Genomic DNA, 24,412 nt, shown 5'->3' with positions numbered 1-24,412 from the left:
ACTGGCTTTTATCGATTCCGTTCGAGTGAATTTACAAATGATAGCTTGATTATTCCTCTCACTTTTTTCATCCTTTAAAACTTATTCAAAATATATTTACCAGGATAATAATAAGGTGGCACGGATAGAAGCGCATACATACAATTGGTTGTCATAATCATTGTTACCCCAATTTTAATACAGTTTACTGTATCACTTTGAATAAAATAATATCCTGGGACATTATTCCCACACGGCCATCTGATTCCAAATTAAGCAGAGCTTGTACATGGAAACCAGACAACTGATATACTACATATACTAGTTTTCTTTTTGTTAATACATACTTATATAGATAATTACACCCAGACTCAGGACAAACAGACATGTTCATGCACACAAATGTCTGTCCTTGATGGGAATCGATGCCACAACCTTCGGCGTGAAAGGCGGCGGCTCGTCTATCAATCTTCAAATATTTTTATTAACTTACACTACTATGATAATATAAACAAAATTAAGCGAAAATATATATAATAGTCATTTTATTCTTTAATTATTGTTATCGCAGAATAGTTTTGTTAAGCTGAATTATAAATAAAAACAGGGAATTTAGAAAAAAAATCGCTGTTTTTAAATCCAGTCAGTAAAAACAAATATCTTCGAAACAGCGTAATGTTCTAAAATTGTTTTAAAACTGATGAATTATTTTCATTACCGTTAAGTGGATTTATAAATCAAAATCCATTGATTCGTTTGAATTTTGTTCATATTTATTGTAATTTCTAAGTATCGCTGTCACACACACACACATACCCAGGGATTGTCGTATTTTTGTAAACATGGTACAAGAACAGAATGATGTCATGGCATGACTTTGAAGCAATGATTTCATTGCTCATAAGCAGGTAACGTTTGTTTATTCATTTATGTGCCTTTTGGACACATTTGTACATAATTTATATCTGATCATGAATTAAATCGCTATTTCCTGATTATATCTGAAATTAGCATTTTCGTAAATAAAACGAAGGTAGAAGAACTTGCAGAGGACGAAGTAAAGAAGAGATGTGCTGTAAAAGACGACACGTTACTTGTTATGGCTGGATTTTATATAACAAAACTAAAAAAAATATATATATATAAAAATATTGCTAGACGCTAAAATATCTAGTTTGTACCGTTAGTAGCTAAACATTTTTGAAACAAGTAAAATCGTAATAAGCGTCAATAAAAATATATATATAGGGTCTAATAGATGTATATGTATATATACATATTGAGATCCTTAAATAATAAACAAAAATTCCTTAGTCATTCCTTATATATAATTAAATCAAGAGGCAGGAATTCGAATAACATTTATAAAACGTTCTTTGTCGTCGTGAGTTGGTATTTTTGTTTAATTTCGTCATCATTTTACTAATTAGCGCGTCTTAAAAAGTGTTAAGAGTTGTGACACCATGCAAAACATGGTTACGAGCCCCAAATATAAATTTAAATTATAATTATTTATAATTTACTAGAGTTTAACAGCCAGAAAGGCCTTGTCGAGATTTTAACATGTTTACATAATGTACCAATCATACATTATATTTTAACGTGTGCTTACTGATAACCTTCCTCTAAAATGTCATCGTTACTAAAGCAAGATTAATATTTAATAGCAGCTGTTTCATCGCCTTCAACATTTTAAATAAATGTTTTATACAAATATATAAATTAACAATGTTTATAAATATCATAATAAATTATTATTAACATGAAAATTATTTGCTTGATTCTAAAGCAATAGAAGGATCAAATAGGATCGATTTATTGTATGACGTAAGCAACAAAATATAATATATAAAATATACCACAAGGTTCAGTAAGATAAACCTCAGACCTGTGAGGAACCGGCGAAAGAAATATTATATGTCACCTATTTTTAATAATTATTTGAAACGACCGATTAATTCCTGAGGCGGTATCATTAATAAATTTAACACTCAAATATAATCTATGAGTTACAATTCATAAGTATCAAACGTACTAATCGTTAACAATAATAGGCAATCCTAAAATACCGCGTAACACCCGATCCATGTTCGATACAAATTAAGCTACGGAAACACATCCTGTCCCTGAAACACCCCATACGGGAAACCGGGATGATGACGTTTTAATTGAACCGAAACGTACGGAAATAGTTGGGCATATCCCGAAGCTGAGATTCTAAACGATATTATTATAGGCGTTGATGTTTCAGTTGCTTTGAACAGCTCGAGGAAACAATTTCGGAAGTTATATTTTTTTAATTAAGAGTAATGGAATGTTATAAGATTATCGAAAACTACATTTTAATGATAATATTTTGATTAAACTATAAAATCTTCCGTTGTTTCTTAGAAATCAGAATTGATATTAGACACTTTAGCTTAAATATTAGCTTTAATTTAAATAAAATAATTACTATGCAAACATTTCGATCTTCTTCTAGATCTTTAGATTATTTTAAAAAAACTTTTGCTTAGCTGACCAATATTAACGAGCCTTCACTTTAGCAGAAGCTAATAATTGAACAGTTTATCTTATTAATCGACATCTAGCAATTCCACACGAAAATAACAGACCGAATTGTAAATCGATTTACCTAGCGAGTTATGTCTCAACACACCAAGTACTTCCATTCGCAGGTGAGCCTGGCTTCACTCCAGATCTAATGAAACCATCCTAAATATATTTACCTACACTTGTAGTCTCGAGAGTAGATATGCTAATTTGTATGTATGTTTATTTATTACCTAGTTGCTATTACGGCGTGTTCATATGATACAGAAATCTATAAACAATTTCCTTTATTAATATAACTGTTACGTTCGATAAATAGTAAATAAAAGTATATGTTCGTGTTTTTATAAAATACTATATCCACAAGGGGAGAGGATTCAATGTAAATCAGACCAGAAAAATAAGTGATATATTTGTCACAGTGTAATAACTCTCCGATCGCTTCACGGCCGTTGATCACCAACATCGATATCCCCAGACGGTACGTGACAATATGCAGATTCGGAGGCTATTTCTGTGAATTCACTGGAGGGTACGGATCCATACCCCTACTTGGAACTACGTACCTATTTAATCTTAAAAACATTCTACAAGAACGTTAGTGCGAGATTTGATATATTGTGATGTATTAGTGATGTAATATATTAGTGATTTTTGTTATAATATAACTCAATAGAGACTGCACTGATCATTGATAGACCTATATAAATAAAAGTAAAAGCGGCCATCTGATCCCAAATTATGCTTGTACAAAGCTTGTGCTATGGAAACCAGACAACTGATATACTACATATACTACTTTTCTTTTTGTAAATACATACTTATATAGATAATTACACCCAGACTCAGGACAAACAGACATGTTCATGCACACAAATGTCTGTCCTGGGTGGGAATCGAACCCACAACCTTCGGCGTGAAAGGCAAGTGTTCTACCAACCACGCCAACCGGCTCGTCAAAAAAAGTAAAAGCTCGCAATGTTCCACATTTGGCCAAAGCTAATCTCCGCTTAAGAGTTAGTTTTAGGGAAGACGCTTCATTATCTATTCTTTATGCCATCTCGGACAAATTAATGGCTATAATTAATCCTTCATATATAAAAATAATGAATCAAATGTGATAATCTTCTTATTATTCAATTGTAACCGACATTTGAAATTACGTCACATTTTTAATTTGATTTGATAATCATATTATTAGTTGTGACATAGGAGGATATGAAACAAAATACGCTGTATTGGTTATTTAAATTATTACATGATCTAAAATTTGCTCACATCAGGTATTTGGGCATATATAATTAGTTGCGCCCCTCAGATCAATTCGAAGGTACATCATACCTCATTTAATGACTATTTATAATGTGATGCTTTTTATGAATTAGGTGATAACCCATAATTATTAGAACATACAACAAATTCGATAACTTTTCCACCGCTGTTTAATTGTCTATCTAATGTATCCACAGTTAGTTGTCTTAATAAATAAATCATGCAATACCGATACATATGTTCAATAAAGGAAATTAAATAAAACGCTCGATAAAACTAAGAGTACCAATAGTTGTAGTTATTTATTATTAATTCGTGTACGTAATTTTAATACTTACTAGTTACATTAGTTAGAGTTCAAATATACTAGAAATTAATTAAATTTTATATAAGGACGTGATCGCTCGAGTGCTTGATCTTGTATTGAAAATTTTATCCCCTGAAATTAATAAATATTTATTTGTCGTTATTTAGTTAACGTTAAAATATATACACTGTATAATCGAAATATATACACTGTATAACTGTATATTCGAGCCGGTTGGCGTGGTTGGTAGAACACTTGCCTTTCACGCCGAAGGTTGTGGGTTCGATTCCCACCCAGGACAGACATGAACATGCCTGTTTGTCCTGAGTCTGGGTGTAATTATCTATATAAGTATGTATTTACAAAAAGAAAAGTAGTATATGTAGTATATCAGTTGTCTGGTTTCCATAGCACAAGCTTTGTACAAGTTTAATTTGGGATCAGGTGGCCGTGTGTGAAAAATGTCCCAGGATATTATTATTATTATTATAAAATCAAGATTTTATACAGTACTAGTTTCCGTCCTCGGCTTCGGTATATTATTTTAGTACCCTGACAAACATGTATGCAAAATTTCATCAAGATCCATTGATTAGTTAAGACGTTTAAACGTACCAAACAGGCTTCTTTTGGCATTTACAATATTATATAGTTAGTTATATTTCCAAATAATTTTGGTATAGAATCGAGTCATAATATTCTAACACTTAGCGGAACTTCTAGTGCAATTTAATTATTTATAACGTTACTCGACGGATGGGTTAACACTTACAATTGTGTCATGTTTGTTTTGTTGACGATGACGTCACAATGATTCCATATTTCCATAAGTAATGAGTAACATAGAAAATAGAAAATCCCCTTTACCATATGAAGTCATTCATTCACACAACACGATACTACAATCAATAAGCAATCAGGGAGGGATTATATTATTTTTATTAGTAAAATAGAATTTAGAGATATATAATTCCATTGATTTATAAGTGAATTTCATAGTACATAGTTGATATTATATAATTTAAGGTAAAAGAAAAACTACTAAATTTCTTGTCGTTTCTTCTCGGTATAATATACATTTCAATCCGATGGTAAATTAAAATTCAAAGAAATCTTGCCAATGTTCAATTCAAAAGAGCTTTAAAATCGTTAAAATACATTCTAATCTTATTTTGATTACGAATTATAATTCTATTACAACGCACTTCGCATTGTAATAGAATTATAATCTTACATAGCAAATTGTTTTTGTAACAAAATAGTTATTACATTTACTTTTTACATTAAAATTAAAAAAAAAAACGTAAAGTAACTATTAATGTTCCATCACACGTCTAAAAATAAAATTTAAAAACGGTAATTAATCCATAAACGATAATTATCCCAGGGATACGTACATCTGCATTACCGAAATATTTGCGTTCGTCTGTCTGTATTGTACAGCACTATCAGAATTAATAGCGAACACAGAACACATGGCTCGTAGAGATACGACCTTGCAGGCACTCGAAATAATTGTAACTGCTCCTGTTTTGCTTGAAGACATTATATTGTTGTGATATAACCCTTATTCCAAAGGAACTAGGAACTAAAATGATATCTCTATTCGTTTATGTTTAAACGGAATAAGCGAAATTGATTTTTAAATAAATGCAGATAAAAACTAAATTGATTTGTGTAACTATTGTTACGAAATAGATACATTATAAAGCAATGCGTTTTGAAATTATATTTATGATCCTTAGAGCCGGATACAATGTAGAATTTAACAAACAAAATTCAAATACTACTACAAACTATTCCTGAACTTTATGTATAAAATCTTATTCGAATTAAAGGCATTACTAACATATAAGAAAGAAGTCATGATAATTTATGATTTAAGGACCAAATATTACAACTAGGAAACTCAAAAGTTTATTTGTGAATATTCAAAGATAAAAATAAAAACTAAAAAACCGTTGCATTCATATTGGATACAGGAAGTCCATGGGTGCTCCTCGTTGGAGACAGGTGGCGGCAAGTGTACGAGACAGGTGGCTTAATGTAGGCATAGTCCATATCGTGTACAGTTAACAAGAGTATTATTATAATTCGAGATACGTTTTATTTAATGAATATTCATACACCTGGTTAAGAGTTCTACTGAACGAGTGATCTATTGAAGAAGAACGAGTTTAAAAAGTAAAGTTGACGTGCAAAAATTAATGACATTTAATTGCCCGTTATAAGAACTATTTCTATAATATATATAGACATAGTTCTATATATAATTATATAGAGAGAGTATTCAAATATTTTAAAAACCAAAACGATAAATACATTATACAATTTTTGTTGGGTCTGTACTGAACTGGGGTATTTCTTAAACCCTTCTTAAATATTCAATATATTTGACAGTGAATAATATGCAAAAATATCTTCTTAATTTAAAACATCTAAACTTTGCGATAAGTTTCATAATTGGTTGCAAACGAAAATCAACATAAAGCAGCTATTAGGAAAACCATGTTTTATGAGCGCAAAGTTAGTAAAATTATATAGCATAGGAAGGGAGGCGTCGACAGAATAATTATGGGGGAACATAACGAAATAATAAGGTCAATTGTTACACCACAAATGCGTACCATGTGCAGAGAACAAGGCGTAAGACTTAAAAATTGTACTAAAGCTAAACATGACGCAAATTTTAATGATAAGCTTTTTTTAAATTGAAATTGATCCAATTTATACTAAACCAAATTCAGCTTGAATTTTTTTAGGTCCAACAGTTTTTATCGACATAAACACGTGATTTTTTGTATTTGGGGAACAAGCAACCATCAAATTTATCAATAACTAAATTAAAGATATTACAAAAATTATAGTAGTACGAAGCTCAAAATAAACTTTATTCAAAGTCTAGTAGTCGTACAAGTACTTTTATATTGTCATTTTACTATACGGAATGAGCATTCTATGAGAAGAATCTATAAGAAACTCAGTTGTCACTCTCAATGAAAAAATATATATGTGATCATAATATTTATGTATGAGCATCAACTTATACTAACTCCAACGTTCTTTCTTCATTTATTTATAACATAATACAGTACAGTATAAATAATAAAAGGTTTATTATTAAAAAAAAACTTGCGTTTTTTAAATAGTTAAAAATAAATGTAAAATAAAAGTTTGTCATCAAATTAGACGATCAAATTTTAAAACTTAGCGATAAACAATAACAAACATTCCACTTTAATAAATGTCCTCCAGACCGATTTTGGCCACGGCGGACAATCTCAAGCGAGATTAGCCAACTACGCAGGAGATATTATAGTGCATAAGTGTGAGCGCAAACACAGGTGCACTCTCTATTTCCTAACTCACATAATCCGATAGGACGACAATCCGACACGACCGGAAAGAGTTCAGGCGCAGGACCAACGGCTTTACGTGCTTTCCGAGGTACGGGAGTGTACACACTTCCAGACTCCAGGCTGCCTCTGAGAATTTTCTGACAGAAAAACCCAATAACTTTATATTGGCCCGACCTGGGAATTAAACCCAGGACCTCCGGGTCTGCGGCCTTACATCAAGCTTATTTAATAATAATAATCAATCAATCAATATTGTCTAGACTGAATAGTTTTTGACACATTGCGTAATGAAATAAATAAAATGATAAGCGTAATTGTCAATGTTATCTCGAGTGGTTATTGAATCATATCCGATATCAAATAATATCAATGGTATATAACCAAATACTAACTAATATCATAAATGCGAAAGTGAATTTGTTTATTCGTTTGTTTGTTACGCATTTACGACTTAACTAATCAACCGATCATCATGAAATGTTGCATACACGCTGTCAGGGGTCAGAAATACCCAAAAACGAAATCTAAATGAATATTTGGCATAATAATCAGACGGATTTTGTAAATAAACAGACAAACAAGAACATGGTGTTTAGATATATGTACTTTATATGTGTACTACACTCACTAAAGCTCTTTCTTAGACGCAATTTTGAATAATTTTACAAGACTAATTCATTAAACGTAAAGCCTATAGAATTGGACGGATTATTTATTTACAATTATATTAATAACACACGAAAACTATTTTAATGTCGAACGTCATTGTAGACGAACAATAAAGGCAAGTCTATACAAATAGTAAAAACCTAATGGCATGAACACACCCGACACAAAAGATGAAAATATATATTCAAATATTGTTCGAGTTTTAAACGATCAATATCCATTGATATCGTCTTACCGGAGAGAATAAACGGTGAGCAGCGGAATATGACTGAAAGTTACATAAGTTTCTGGTAGACAAATGCAGTGAATATTCAATTTTATTTTGATTTCGACCTCATTGACATCAATCTATATTCATTGCTTGACATTAAGCTGCAGCTTACGCGGAATTATATTATTTAATTTGGGTCCGACTTAATAATTACCAATCAACTATTATTATCTGTAGAATTATTTCGACAGTTTTTGTGTTGAATATTAAAAATAAAATGTCGTATACGTTTCAAGTTATATCATAGCCGTACGATATAAACCGAGATGAGCATACGTCTGTTTTATTGCTGTTATCACATTTATTTAGGAACAAGAAGAATAATTTGATAGATTTTTAACTAATTAAAGGTTACTCCGGGAATGTTCAAAAAAGTCTAATTTTAAATTTTTTTAAGAGATCATTTAAAAAAAAAACAGGGTGATAAGATCGATAGGTATACAGTTTCTCTCACAGTGGACAAGGCGAAATGCAACGGAGAAATTGCGTTTACAATATGACATATGTTTCTTTGTAATGTACCATCTGTGACCTTAAGATCACTTTATATATCATACTTATATATACAATACTTATATACACTGTTATTATTATTTAAATTGCTGTCCTCATGAATTTCTGTGTGGCCTTCAGGAAATGTCGAAGGTTTTTCAGAAGGCATCAAGTTCGACTTCAAGGCGACTCCAAATTATTAATTCAGCTATATTATTCTTTGTGCGTATGTCACGCGATATCTACGCTGACTGTGCACCAAGTTGAGTGATTCTTTATACATATATATTTACATTCTAGACCTATATTGGTCTTAATATGTTTTATATAATTATTTAATTACTGGTGGTAGAGCTTTGTGCAAGCTCGTCTGGGTAGGTACCACCCACTCATCAGATATTCTACCGCAAAACAGCAGTACTTATTATTGTTGTGTTCCGGTTTGAAGGGTGAGTGAGCCAGTGTAATTACAGGCACAGGGGACATAAAATCTTAGTTCCCAAGGTTGGTGGCGCATTGGCTATGTAAGCGATGGTTGACATTTCTTACAATGCCCATGTCTAAGGGCGTTTGGTGACCACTTACCATCAGGTGGCCCATATGCTCGTCCGTCTTCCTATTTTATAAAAAAAAAAAAATTATTTATGTAATTTCAGTGCTGCTCATCTCAGTACCTTATGATGAGACTCCACTGATTGACTGAGTCACTATTATATAATAAAGAGTAACTCTATTGACGAGAAAAGAAATTAAAGGAAAACACATTACTAATATACAACTGAAAATGTATTGATTATTTGTTTTGTTCTATTGAACAAAGACTTCTGTCTCTCACATTGTGTATATTAAATATATATACATATATACACACAGACGTCGCAGACAACTCACCTCCTACGATAATATCACATGACAATGAATCGATAAATATTTCCAAATGCTATTAACATTTAAGCTAACGGGTCTTAGTATTTTAAATAACATTTAAAAAATGTAATTGCTACAATAAAATATTCATTTTAATTAAAAAACTAACTCATACATATGCATCGTAAATACATGATTTAATATTAGTCATAATTAGAAGTATTTTTCTATAGTCGTTATCAGCACTTAAAACATTTTTCTATTGGAATTTGCGATACATATCATGTGATTGTATTTATTATTATAAAACGGCCTTGATTCATTCAAATTTGTCAAAAGATCTAATAGAAACAAGAAAACACAGATTTATCATAATTTAAAATCACCGAGGAAGCAACGCTTAAAATACCATCCACAAACATATATAACGAACTGTCTAGACGTTAAAATAATTTACCTCCGTAGACCTAGACTCACTTGGGCTTACACCGTACCGGGATATTGTCTACATTTTTAATTAAGAAAGCACCGTTCTCCTTTTTTGTACGTACTTGAGTAATATGTATGCATGTATATAAAACTGCGTTGCCATTAATAACATTTTACTGCTGTCAACACGCGTTAGTAAAAAAACGAATTGCCATAAGTTTTGAAGTTCTTTGTTCTAACGTTCGCTCTAGGAGTCCTACTTAAAAATCTTTTTTACGTTATATGCCCCATTTATTGAGAACGTTTATATACTATGTTATATATCGAGTCGGAGCAGTAACGTTTAACGTGGATAGTATAACCGCACTACATGGTTTTATGCATATGTATTTAAAAACAAACTATATATTACACTCAAAACCAGGAAACAATCTGTTTTTTTATGATTTCCTGTAAAATATATATATTTTTAGGTTGTCAAATCACACTTAACTAAAATAGAATGTCTTTCCTCAATAAACCTTGTACGGCAATCTGTTAAAATAATTATACGGTACTTCCCTTGGTGCCTTACAAATGAAATCCGTCAACGAAAATTTACCTAATTAATGAATTTTGCAAGTCATTACATATTGCGTATCATACCGTTGGTACATTTCGCTACTGCAAAAAAACCTAAGTAACGACATACTGCATTACATGTGACAAAAACGCGAAGATAGCTTATTTTGATATGAAAAATAAACTATCGATTTTCTTTCGCCGGTTTTTCTCAGGCCTGTGGTTATTCAGAATCGATGTTAAGTACATTTTTGACCATCAATTCGCTTGTATATTGAATTGAAAAGTGGATTTACATGACCGCTATGCAGGGAAAATATGAACATGACATGACAAGACTGACGTGAGCGTATTTATCTTTAATTTTATGATATATTGTTATTTTCATCTATGAAAAACCCACACAATAGCACAACAAGTATATTTGATAAAATCTATTACCGCGCGTTTTAATTTTATTTTTATAAATAAAAATAAACAAAAAACCCCTTTTCGTTCCAGTACTTAACTCTACCTTCCAAAATGTAATTATCAAACATTAGTGTTCTTTTTAATATTAAGATCGCAAGCTACTTTTGCTACCGGATACGAAATGATCACCTTGCGAGAAATATAAATCACTGCATACACCATCAATGCGCCAGCAACCACGGGATCTATCATGTTATATCATATGTGTATTTGTATCCCGTACTGCGTCACAACCCACGGAACACACGCAAACGTATAAGATTTAATCAATTAGTTATTAATATCGACCTACATACAATCTACATTCTCATGTTCACAAACGATTCTATTTACGTCGCTCCTACACTTGGCTTTGATGTTTCCAACTCGCTAATATCTGCCATAGCGGGTGTACGAAATTAGCGCGGTTCTAACGCATGTGTCGCGACCGGCGCAGGCGCACTGTGGGGTGACCTCATCTCGAAGGAGCCCGTGACACATCGGGCCGAATTAGATGCTTAGCGTTTACAGTTCAGACTAGTTTAGGTATTAGTGTTTAAATTTATCTATATATATATAAAACCAACGCGTTTGTGTCTGTTGTTGTTTCGTTTTAATATAGACGATTATTTAATAACCGATAAAAAAACCCGTATATTACTGTGCTTTTTTTTAGTAAGTGTAATTTGAATGTAGCAATCTATATAGAATCTTGTATATAAATTATTAGTGTACCATCCTCAGGCACAAAATATATATTAAAAAACAAAAAAATCCGTTTAGTGCACGTGAAAAATCAATAATATATTTATAATGCTGGACATTCTACTTAAGGGAATATTTAAATTTCTATCACAAAGTAGGTTGCACAAACTAAAGGGGTCGAGTTCATACACATGTAAAAATTTATATTTTCATCTGACACGTGCAGGTTTCCTTACGACGCTTTCCTTCATTGTCGAACTCAAATGGAATTATACGCACATTAAAACTCAGCGTTCTAGCCATCGAGCCATCTCCATTTTCATTATATGTAGTAAGAAAATAAAAATAAAATAATTGAAAAAAATAAAAATTAATATACATAATACAATACAAATAAATTAATGGACTGGCATTGTCGTATTTGTTACCAGTTCCAACTCTGAGTCACGCGTTAACAAAAATACATTTGAATAAGGATAATTATAAGAAATACGGAAATATTTAAAATGTTAATTCATTCCAACGTTATTAAGTCAAATAACTCGTTTTGAGATTTGTTATCAAAGCAATTAATCATGTAACTTTGCAGTTTCGCATAAAATTAAAGCGAATGTTTTGATTACATCAAAATACAATAAAGCGCTTTGTCTAGTCGTTACAGGACCAGAATACGACAACGTTTATGAAAGTCGATACACGTTTAAAAATAACAAAATTGAAACAGTATGCTTAAAATTATATTTGTGCGAAGATAGAAAAAAAAATTAAGTCAATGAGCATAACTTGGTATTATTTTAATATGCACTATATAAATATATTGATGATTTAGTTCTCATGAAAAATGTTTCACATTGGTTTTACCAACGATTGCGGTTTTGCAGTCTTATATTTGGTCAAATTTTCCTTTTTCTCAAAGGTGTAATGACTTAAAAGCAATTTAGACCTTCAACATTATTAAAATCTTAAAACAATACTATAAAATTAAAATTAAAAACGTCAGGATAAAAACGAAAACCCGTGGGTGTTGCCGATAACCTCGATTCTCTGAAACAATTACTATTCCATAGTTTAGAGTGGGTGGTTCGTACGGAGCATCTAACGCGGAGAACGATATATGTACATATACCCACGAGGGAATATAGGCTCATATGAAACATATTAAGGACTATATCGCTATGACGATAATTTAACAAGTAATCCAAAATACGAGCAGCAAGTGACGGATTAGTCACTTAAGTTGTCAGGATAGAGTGTTCCATCAAGCGATAAAGTACCGTTATTATATCATCCCTGTTATGAGGAATTTCTGAGACAATACCGAAGTTTCGTTCGTGTTTAATGGCTTTTTTTTTTGTTTACGTCGTAGGATTTGATTTATTCGGACGTCTCTTTAATCTCAGATACATTGTTCTATTTCAAATTAATAAACATTGGTCGCGTACCTTCATTCTTAAGCTTCAAATGCAAGAAAATACATTGGGAAATGAATTAAAATAATATTTTGCTTACGAACCCGTCGGTAATTACACATGTTCCTGGAGATATTTGAACGCTCTAACAATCGAGAAAACCTTGTATAAGTCTCGCATTATAACGCGGATGATCAACTATATACATATTAATAGAATATATATAAATATAAAAGAATTTAGACAAACAAAAATATACACCGAATAGAAGATTAACATCGAAAGTTTTGACACGTAAATAAAGCGTGATCATGCCGACGTCACGCCACATTGTCTAATGAACCGACATATTTTCAGCCATTGTTATTCTAAATACAAAACAATACATGAACCATCGGAAATTATGTCACACGAATCGTGTTTCACGGGGAAATTGAACATTAATTTGTGGTAGGACTTTTCTTAAGCCCTTTAAGGCTAGGTGCCATCCACTCATCACTAATTCTACCGCCAAACAGCTGCACTTATTATTGTTGTGTACACAAGGGACATGACATCTTAGTTGCTAAGGTTGGTGGCTCATTGGCGATGCAAGAGATGGTTACCATTTTCAAGTACCAGTGGAAGGTGGTGACTACGTCTACATATTAAAAAAAATAATATTAACAATAATTAAGCACAAATTAAAATCCAAAATCTACAAGTGTCTTTTGAAAATATCATCCTCCGTTGATCTAAGAGTAATTCGCGGAAATCTCTAAATGAAATATGTTAGTTATTCAACGTGATAAACACTGCGTCAAGATACTTTTAACTCCCGGGAATGTTAAAGTATTAATATATTATTAGTATAAGACAAACTGAAAAGTCTGAGGAGAAAGAAATTAAATTAAAAATACATATACCGAATGCATTTGAATAAGTCAAACTATCTGCGAACTATAAGGAGACTTACTACCTTCTTAAATTGTAACAAAACCGATTTTAATGCGTAATCAAACTTTTTAGTATGCATTTAAATTAAAAGCACATCATACAATATTTTTTCCACTATGACATACAAATAATATTGTCGCCTGCGTCTCCATACCGATAACCCAAGTCTTGACTCAGAGCTATTCCGAGAGCAACCAAGGGCGATGGAATACTGAGAAGCAATTATAACTGTACGTTAATTGGTCTATTGAAATGGTCACGAAAGACCGACGACATGTTCGCCTTTTGTTTCGTCGATGGCCAATACCTGACAGCTGTTTAGTAGTGGGCAATTGTTTAAAATAGTAAAATCTTTATTACGAAATACTAAAATCGTTATCTTTGTAAATCTTTAAACTCGTACATAATTATTAGTTTATATTAAATAAATTATAGTAGATAATGTCGAATATATACAATTTAAATATTGTCTCTTTACAATTGAATATAAATCAACTATTACAATGAAACAAGATAAGTTGTATTGCAAACAATCGCTCATAAAATGTGATACCAGCTGAGAGCCCAAATGGCTTGATGGTTAGAATACGTGGATCGCAGACGAAGATCGCAGGTTCGAATCCTAACAATTTCTTACGAGCTCAAGTTTGTATTTAGAATTCATTTATTATATATATTTATATATATTTTACATGTATCGGATGAAATTGAAACTATTGGAGTAGCGTGGCAGGTTAAGATATATGCCTGAGCCTCTTAGACAGTCCTGGATTTTGCTTAGGCCTCCAAAGTATAATTTTACCTAACCTCTTTGGAATTGGAGGGCTTAAATGTCAAAGTGCCTAGTTGCCTTAAATCTCTAGGTCTAGGCCTGCTCTTAGTGGTGATAAGGTCTTTGCTGAGCAGTGAGAAATATACGGTTTGTTTACTCTTTACTCTTCAAATACGTAATAATAATAAAGCTTAAATTAAATCTTCATGTTACATACGAAAACAAACCCTATCAATATATAATATCAATATTAAAAAGAAAATAATAGCTATAATTTCAATTAAAATCGGTTCATTAGTTTATAAGGTTGACGTTACTTATGTGTAGAGAATTACCGTTTTATATAATAGATTTTATTTACATAATTAATATTTCTTGTTCAACAGGAGGGTATTTTTTATTTAAATTAGCATGTAAATAAGGTTAATATAATATGCCTTATGTGTATCAGGTAGACAGTGAGCCGTTTGACGAGATATCGTCGTTTTTTGCTGAGCTACAAGTTGGAGCGGCGTTAGGTAATTTAAAACAACCTTGATGATTGTGCTTTTATCATATTACACTGTTTCGTTCCAGCTTTGTTATTCGAATTACTAATCGTGATAAGGAAAAATATTTTAAGCGTTTTTACTTTACACTATTCTTTGATTTATGTTATTTATTCGTAATTTCATTTATAAGCTTTTATATATTTCAATTAAAAAAAATATGATCGAGCAAACCAGGGCGACATGACGAGTGGCAGCACACTTATGGCGAGCCTTAAATGTAAGAGAACTGAATTCCGTGAACGAACGGTTTCCGGAACAAAAGGACATCCGAAAACAATAACCGCCAAGAGCAACACTGACCACCATCACAGACACAACACTAGCACACTCACTTACGTTGATAACAACGAGTCACAGAACAAAGCATAAGATTTTTTTAAAAACATTGAAAACACGTGTATTATCAGAATACACGTCCGTCACACGCCAATCGCTCCGGGAGACTGACCTGACGGTCGGCGTGATATAAACATGTGCGAGCGAGACCGCTTTACAGTGCACCTGTGCACTTAAATTGAATGGTCCGACCGGAGCGAGATGGCAATAAAACATAACAAACAATAGAGCAAGAGATGAATATTGAGAATACTTGTGGCAGGATAATGAGCGTAAAGCTATATATTAACGAAACGCACAAACGAATTTCGACAAAATATAAATGACATTAGAGTTTGAAATCGATTGATTTGACTAATGTTTATGAGCTTTTGCGATGTAAATAGGAAAGTTTATTGTCAGGGTCAACATATGGCGAAAAGTACGTCTGTAGCCAAATTCCATGTCGGTTGAACAATATGTCGGTTAATTTTATTACAATACAGTACAATGTAGCTGGTGATTAAGCATTTGGAACTTATTGTTTTAGTGATCGTAACTAAAAGTCTGGGCTGGGCTAAGGCTTTATTTCCTCGTAAGATGAAGGTTTGGAACTCATTCCGTCACGCTTCTCTACAGGTCAACTCATTTATTTACTGAAATTAAATATTTGTAGAAATCAGAATGAATTTATAAAATCAATTTAACGACTGTGATTTTGTAATGTATGAAACAGAATGATTGGAAAATAGAGAACTCCGTCGCAAACGAAAATTTTGGCTCGATAGTTATATCGATTAAATAATAAAATGTCAAAATCGAAATGCAACGTTTTCAAATGTAATATTTGTGCGAAACGTTTCATTCCATCGTGCATTAAGTTAGACCAGTTATTTTATAAATAACGTATGCGTACGTATTTATATCATGAAATATTTAACACTGAGCATATTTCGTTGGTCACGACATTTGTAAACTATTAGGATTACTAAGTTTGGTTTTCAGTGATCCCTCTTATGGGCTTAGAGCTTCATCCGCCGCTCGACTGTGGGTGTGAAGATACACATGTTTCAAAAACGAATAAACATATCGTTTCGAAAATACTTTAGCTTTTTAAGATTAAACAAACTAAAGAATTAAAAAAATTACAGGTGCATGATCTGATCGGAACGTAAGTCCATTCGTAACAAAAAAAAACGTTTGGTGAGTAAATATTAACCGCGCCATCTGCACTTCAATAAAGTCCAAAAACCGTCTTTTTTTAAAGATTAATTATTGTAATCTGTATCGGTACAGAAACAAAATTACAAATATTTTTGTTTGTTGAAGTCGACGCTCCGTGCAAATTCTGGATGAAAAATTATTTTGTTGGATATGTTAAGTATATATGCATATTCTTATGATAATGTATATAATATATTTTATATAATAGAATGTATTCCTAACTTAGATATTTCTGTCAGTACGAGCCGCGGGGGCTCTTTAATCAATCATAAACGTAAGGCTACCACTCGAAATCTAGAAATAGATTCGCTTGAACTTGTAAACTGTTTACAGCGCCGCCTCTCATCGCGAAGACGGCTCTTTCCTGCGAACTTCGACAGCGATTTAGCAGAACTAATGTACAAATAAACAAACATTTCTTGAATGAACGTATCTTGATCGTTTCGGGTTGAAACTGTACATCTATATATCCACCCTGGATTGTTTGATGTTTAGCGATACGTTATATTTATATAATTATATAAACTTAGTATTGTTGTTGTTTTTTTATAGAATAGGAAGGCGGACGGGCATATGGTTCACCGGTAATGGTGAGTGGTCAGAAACGCCCTTAGCCATTGGCATTGTAAGAAATCTCAACCATCGCTTACATAGCCAATACGCCACCAACCTTGGGACCTAAGATTTTATGACCCTTGTGTCTGTAATTACACTGGCTCTCTCACCCTTCAAAACGGAACACAACAATACTAAGTACTGCTGTTAAGTCTGATGAGTGAGTGGTACCTACCCAGACGAGCTTGCACAAAGCCCTATCACCTGTGTTCTGGTTTTAAGGTTAATTTTTGACTTTGAGGTTTAACGAGCCAGGGTAATAACAGACACTAAAGCCATAACATCTTAGTACCCATAGCAAATATTTCTTAGTGCCAATATCTATTATGGTTATGTAGGTGACTACTTCCCATTACGTTGCCCATTTGTCAATCTGTCAATGTTCAAAAGATAAAACTATATTCAGCCAATCAACTCAAGCCGCCACGTAACACGAGTCACCGGTCCACCCGGCTGAAAAAGCACACTACGTTTGCCAATCCGCAGTCTTATCTCAGCGACTTGTTTGTTACAATGCATTCGACACACGTAACAAGATCATTGCCACCACGATGTGCTACTGCTACTACTACTACTGCTACTACTATTAATACTACTATAGGTATTAAAAATTGTATGTTTTACTGAAGCACGAGGAAGAATTTAAAACAAAAGGCGCGCCGCTCGACACACATAAGGTTAATTAATTAATTTAAAAAATGTTATTTGTTGGAATTTGTATAATTTCTACTTTATCTTAAAACCGCACGCTATTAAAACTACTTTAAGTTTTACTATTAAGATTAAATTAATTTAATTTAAGCCTCAGTAACTCAGCGGTATGTAAGCTGTATAATTATGTGAAAGTCGCAAGTTCGATCTAGATCAAACTTTACATGTTAGACTGTTGGCCAAAATCATAAACGTATTCCGTACCTTGACGTAATTCCGTCAACTTTCCAACCAAAGCAAAGCAAGGGATCTTTTAAAGTTATAGTTAAAATAATTACTAAAACCTTATATAGTACATAACCGTACATTTGTTTAAACCTAGACATTATCCGTAGTTTTACTCGTTGTAACTTTTTACTATTCGTTCGATTTGTTTAACAGCAGTGGTGTAGTAAGCACTAAGCTAGAGACCGCGTCTCAGGTGATTGACTGAGACCTCGAAGTATAAAAGCAGGACAAACTAACACAGCCACTTTCACTATTTATATTAGTAAGGATTATAGATTTCATAGAAGCACATAAGCAGTATATATTTAATTGTTATTATGTATACACTTATAACGGGAATGTGAAAGTTTGTATAATATATATATGCGTGTGTAAACATATATATAAACATATATTTAGGATACTGTTTAACGTCAATATGTTAGACATAAACAGCTGTAATTTCATTTAAAAACATGGACGATTAGATATATAACTGTATTGTAATAATAACTGCCCCAAACCTGGGCGAAAGCCTCTTTTCATCTTGACGAAAAGATTTGGAGCTTATCCACCACGCCACCACAATGCTGATGTTTTCCTTCGCAGTCAAGAATGTTATAAATTATTAACAAATAAAGCAAAAAAAAACCTAACTATAAAATATTTTCTTAACTTTATATAGTTATAAACATTTTTTTTAAATACCTCGTGTTACTAATTGTGATGAAAGTAATCTATATATAACCTTACACCCTTAACAGCATCGTATAAATTTGAAATCAAATATTATTATATAATATGAGTTCCGTAAAATACCGATCTCAGTATTGTAAAACGTTTGTTTAGAAAACAAAATGAAACGAAGATGTGACGAACGAGCGCCGTTGAATATCTTCCCAGCACTTTCCATGAAGTCGTGACGAAATCAACCTTTATTGTTCATCACATCACATCACTTATATTAAAGTAGTTGCCGCTCGGCTTCGCCTGCGTTCTCAGGTGGTAAGCTTGGGAAAATCGGTTGAAAACGGTATATATACACATATATAAGATAATAGTGTTCTGTTCCATTTCCTATGTATAAAGTCAACTAAAATGATGAATCCGATTCGATAAGTAAACGTAACTAGCGATCGTATCGTGAGGGACATTATCAGGTAGGTTTGCAACGGATTAACTCTTGATCCTGGAGTTTAACCTAAGATCGCCTGTTGAAAATTCGTTCCAGAATAAAGTGATTTCCTGACTAAAAGAAGTATTTTATTTTATTACAATCTGCTCTGTTACAGTGGGATACTCGAAAATAGCCTCCAAGTTCAGTCTAAGTTTTTCTAGGTGGTAGGGCTCCGGTTTGTGGGGTAAGTGAAACAGACTGAGTAAATACAATTACAGGCACAATTGACATAACATCTTCGTTCCCAAATTGGTGGATTGTCTATGGGCGGTGGAGACCAATTATCATCAGGCGCGGCCACCTACCTACCTACCTTTACCACTAAACAAAATACTTTGTTATTGAAAACAAATAATAACGTGATTATAAAATTTAATTACATTACATAAAATTGTAAATTTCAATTAAATTAAGCAAATTGCCTCCTAAAACTAATTGTCACGTAGCACATATTTGAAACAAGGCAACTTGTGTTATGTCTTGTGCTGAGTTACATTATATACTTATTGTTAAATTAATTGTAATCAAATTTTATACACGTTTCAAGTAGATGTAATTCATATATTAGATATATGTTATGTACAACTATTACATATAAAAACAAGCGATGTCCAATAATTTCAACCACAGCTAACCTCAGAAGAGACTGCTCGGGAGATATTATTATCTGCGCTATCTTTTTTCTCTCTTACAATTTATTTTTATTATTTTTTTTTTATTTAATACTTATTGCACAACATATAAAGAACATAAGAGAAATAGGAAATAATCAAAGAAAAAATGGTACGCAAAGGCGGTCCTATCGCTTATAGCGATCTCTCACAAACAACCTTTGGTGAAAGATTTTTTTGTAAGAGAACATGTAAGTGTATTTACATATAAAAAGGAGATACTAAATATTTTATGAGAACAATAAACTACATTTAGGTAACTGCCAAGCTAAAGACTTTTACTGGTATATTTTACTGGTGGTAGAGCTTTGTGGAAGCTCGTCTCGGTAGGTAACACCCACTCATCAGATATTCTACCGCAAAACAGCAGTACTTGTTATTGTTGTGTTCCGGTTTGAATGGTGAGTGAGCCCGTGTAATTACAGGCACAAGGGACATAACATCTTAGTTCCCAAGGTTGGTGGCGCATTGGTGATGTAAGTGATGGTAAACATTTCTTACAATGTCAATGTCTATGGGGGTTGGTGACCACTTACCATCAGGTGGCCCATATGCTCGTCCGCCTTCCTATTCTATATAAAAAAAGACTGCTACTGAAAAATTTTTAAAATTATTTTAATTTAGTTTATTTATTGGTTTAGCTTATATTGGAATCTATTTTAGATTGCCCATACTAATAAAAAACTTGATCACAGAATAAACTTAATCCTTTGTAACGCTTCTAATTAAAAATACAAAACGAATTGTTATAAATGACGGCAACGCACATTTTTTCTTACGTTTGAGTTTTTCAATTACTTCACAAATCAACTTATATATATAAATATATAAATATATATAAGTAAGTATAAGTAAATATAAGTGTTTATGTATACATATCCGTTGAAGGTCGGACGGTGATCTGACGCTGCATAAAAACTTGTAAATTATTCTTAACTCAGGAAATTTGGGAGAACAATAAATTGTATTTTTTTATTTATTTTTCTTCGATGCGGGCGTACAAGTCAACAATGTCTGTATGTGTGTGTAGGTATTTATAAATAAATTGGATATGATGAAGTTATTAATAGCAAATACTAAACTAAAACCAAGTAACTGTCTGTAAATTGTCCAAGGCTGGGAAAAGCGCTATTCCTTTCTTCAAATCGAGCTTATACCACCATGCTCCAGCAGACCGGGATGATAGATACACATGTGTCAGAAATTCAATCCAACACAAGCGTGCTTACTCACAACGTTTCCCTTTACGTAATAAATATGACAATAATGTCATGAAAATTCAGTGTTGCTGAATTGAACACGTAATCCTCGACTAATGTCATCGTGTTGTAATCACTAAGCCACCCCGGGTCTTAAAACAAACCTTTTTTTTTAACGCTGTAAAAACACATTACGCGTTTCCCCCCGAGGAACTGTGGGGGGGGGGATGTGGGGCTCGCCGGCGCCGAGTACGCCCCGAATATCGAAATACTCACTAAAAAACCAGCGGTAACCCCCTTCCGTCTTAACGAGGAGCACCACGGGATCGCTTGCACATGCTACCGTGAGTCTTAGTACAACCCTTGAGCAAGTAAAAAACAAACCTTTATTTATAGATCTTGTATCACGCCCGTAAACTGTCATGCAATTACAAATTGTTCGGCATCAAAGTAGAATCTATGTAGCTGACGTCACTAACTTCTCCGTGCCTCGCAACAAACCGTTTAACATTACGTTTTCCTCATAACATTATTTACTTTTTATTTCTTTGAAAAACTTCTATATAATTCTAAATTAAACATTCAACTAATTTAACGAAAAACCGGATTAAAAATTATCGGAACACTATTTCTTTATGAGGAAACTAGCCAGAGTGAAGGTTATTATTAATTTCGAAGAAACCGCGAGATATCCTGGGAATATTTAAAGCGAATATAATGCAGATGCTGTACATCTCGGTTAATATCAGAGTTGGTGGAATATGGCGCCATTAATCTTGGGTGAAAATAATCTAATATATTAAAACGGTAAACTTTTGATTTATGCCTAGGCCTACGAGGAACCGGCCTAGGAGCCCCACGCAACTAAATGAAACATAATTTTACTGTAACCGCTTCGGAATGGAGGAGGCCTCAAATGTAAAAGGGCCTTGGATCTATAAGTCCTTTCGAGACGAATCGTCTCAATCGCCAGTTATGACCAATACTTATTTATTTATTTAAGGAAAACAACAGCACGATACGAAATGTGTTGACATTAAAAATACAATATACAGACAATAGGGCCAATTACTGTTTGACATCGAATTATGCAAACCCAATAACAGTTAACTGAAGTAGCAACACACGGTTTTGACAAATAAAATGTCATCATAATGAGTTTAAAAAAAACAGTACAATTCGATTAGGCGACACAGACTATGTTGTGGGCGAGTGTGGCTATGCAGTTACACTGTTATTTGTGTGCGTGTAAGTATTTGAGTGTACGTGTGTTTGTGTGAGTGTGATTGGTTAAATTGAATTTTGAGCCCTAAGAATATATTTTTTAAATAATTTAATTGACCGATTAAATATATCAATATTTAACACATATATCAGTGTAGAGCTTGCAGCGTCAGCAGCATTATAAACGTCAATGTTTATAATCAATGTAACTCACTTAGTAATACATGTATATAAAATGTAAAGCAGCAACTCGCATAAAGAGGCATTGGTTTAATAGCAACAACTACAAACGAGGACCTATTAAATTAAATTAAATTAAAGGACCCATTTCAATTAAATTTTTCTATTGAAAATTGTTTAACGTTCTTTGAGATCCTATTTAAAAGACGTATTTATTATATACAATAAAATATATGAATAACTTATGACTTAAAATTTAGCAGGAAGTTTAATATTTATTGGTACCAACATATTTTGTAATCACTCTTCTGCCTAAAGGTTGCCTGGACGAGATCTCTTCGTTGGATACAAAAACCGTCTGATGACTTTTGTCAATCGCTGTGTTTATTTCAGTATTCGTTTTTGTCGTTCAATGATAAATAAATAAATATAAGAAAGAATTATTGACGGATAAAATGCAAAAAGTTGCGTATTGATCTTCGAAAAGTATCAAAAGTTTCATTACGCGCTGAAAGTTTGTCGAGTGTTCGTCATGACATAAGCGATTGCGATAACGATTAGACATTTCTAAAATAATTCACTCAATACCGTCGTAGGATTAATTCGTGTCAAGGTTCCAACCAATCTGTCTCAGGCTAACGAACCATTGAGAGCATTCCAGATCAATTGATAGACTAATAAATGCATATATATTATACATATACTCTAGCACATCGAGGTTATTTATTTGATTGTATATAAAAGTAAGTTAACAAAAACAAAACTAATTTGAAGCGTACAAGTTTTACAGGAGTCGATTTTTGTCTATCAATTATTAAATTAAAAGGCACTTAAATCGTCCGAACAGTATTTTTATTAAAACTGAAGCAAGAAAAATCTATTCAATAAATTAGTTTAAAAACACTTTCCGATTTCATTTTCATTTATTACTTAAATCAGAATCATGTGAACACACTATTGTTACTTACTTGTCGAAACAAAACCTGCCACCGTGCTGGAGAAAGGCAATTATAATTATAATAATATCCTGGGACATTTTTCACACACGGCCATCTGATTAAGCTTGTACAAAGCTTGTGCTATGGAAACCAGACAACTGCACATATACTACTTTTCTTTTGTAAATTCATACTTATATAGATAATTACCCCCCGACTCAGGACAAACAGACATGCACACAAATGTCTGTCCTGGGTGGGAATCGAACCCACAACCTTCGGCGTGAAAGGCAAGTATCTACCAACCACGCCAACCGGCTCGTCAAAATTAAACTTGATAAGAACCGGAGAAAGAAAATCGGTGGGTTC

The 24,412-nt window shown here is 32.7% G+C and overlaps 1 protein-coding gene and 1 long non-coding RNA gene across 2 annotated transcripts in view; both read right to left on the bottom strand.

Moving 5' to 3' along the window:
- LOC126778417 (rho guanine nucleotide exchange factor 11) overlaps positions 1 to 24,412 on the bottom strand; it is a 177,013-nt gene that overhangs the window by 50,553 nt on the left and 102,048 nt on the right. The gene's annotated exons all lie outside the window — the stretch shown is intronic.
- Positions 3,332 to 24,376, bottom strand: LOC126778636 (uncharacterized). The gene is made up of 2 exons (XR_007670185.1): positions 24,320 to 24,376; positions 3,332 to 3,441 (listed from the first exon to the last, which is right to left on the bottom strand). It is a non-coding gene; the product is annotated as an uncharacterized LOC126778636 (long non-coding RNA).

The sequence above is a fragment of the Nymphalis io genome, chromosome 26 (assembly GCF_905147045.1).
Source record: "Nymphalis io chromosome 26, ilAglIoxx1.1, whole genome shotgun sequence".
Lineage (NCBI taxonomy): Eukaryota > Metazoa > Arthropoda > Insecta > Lepidoptera > Nymphalidae > Nymphalis > Nymphalis io.
This window is presented reverse-complemented; position numbering and strand designations above follow the sequence as displayed.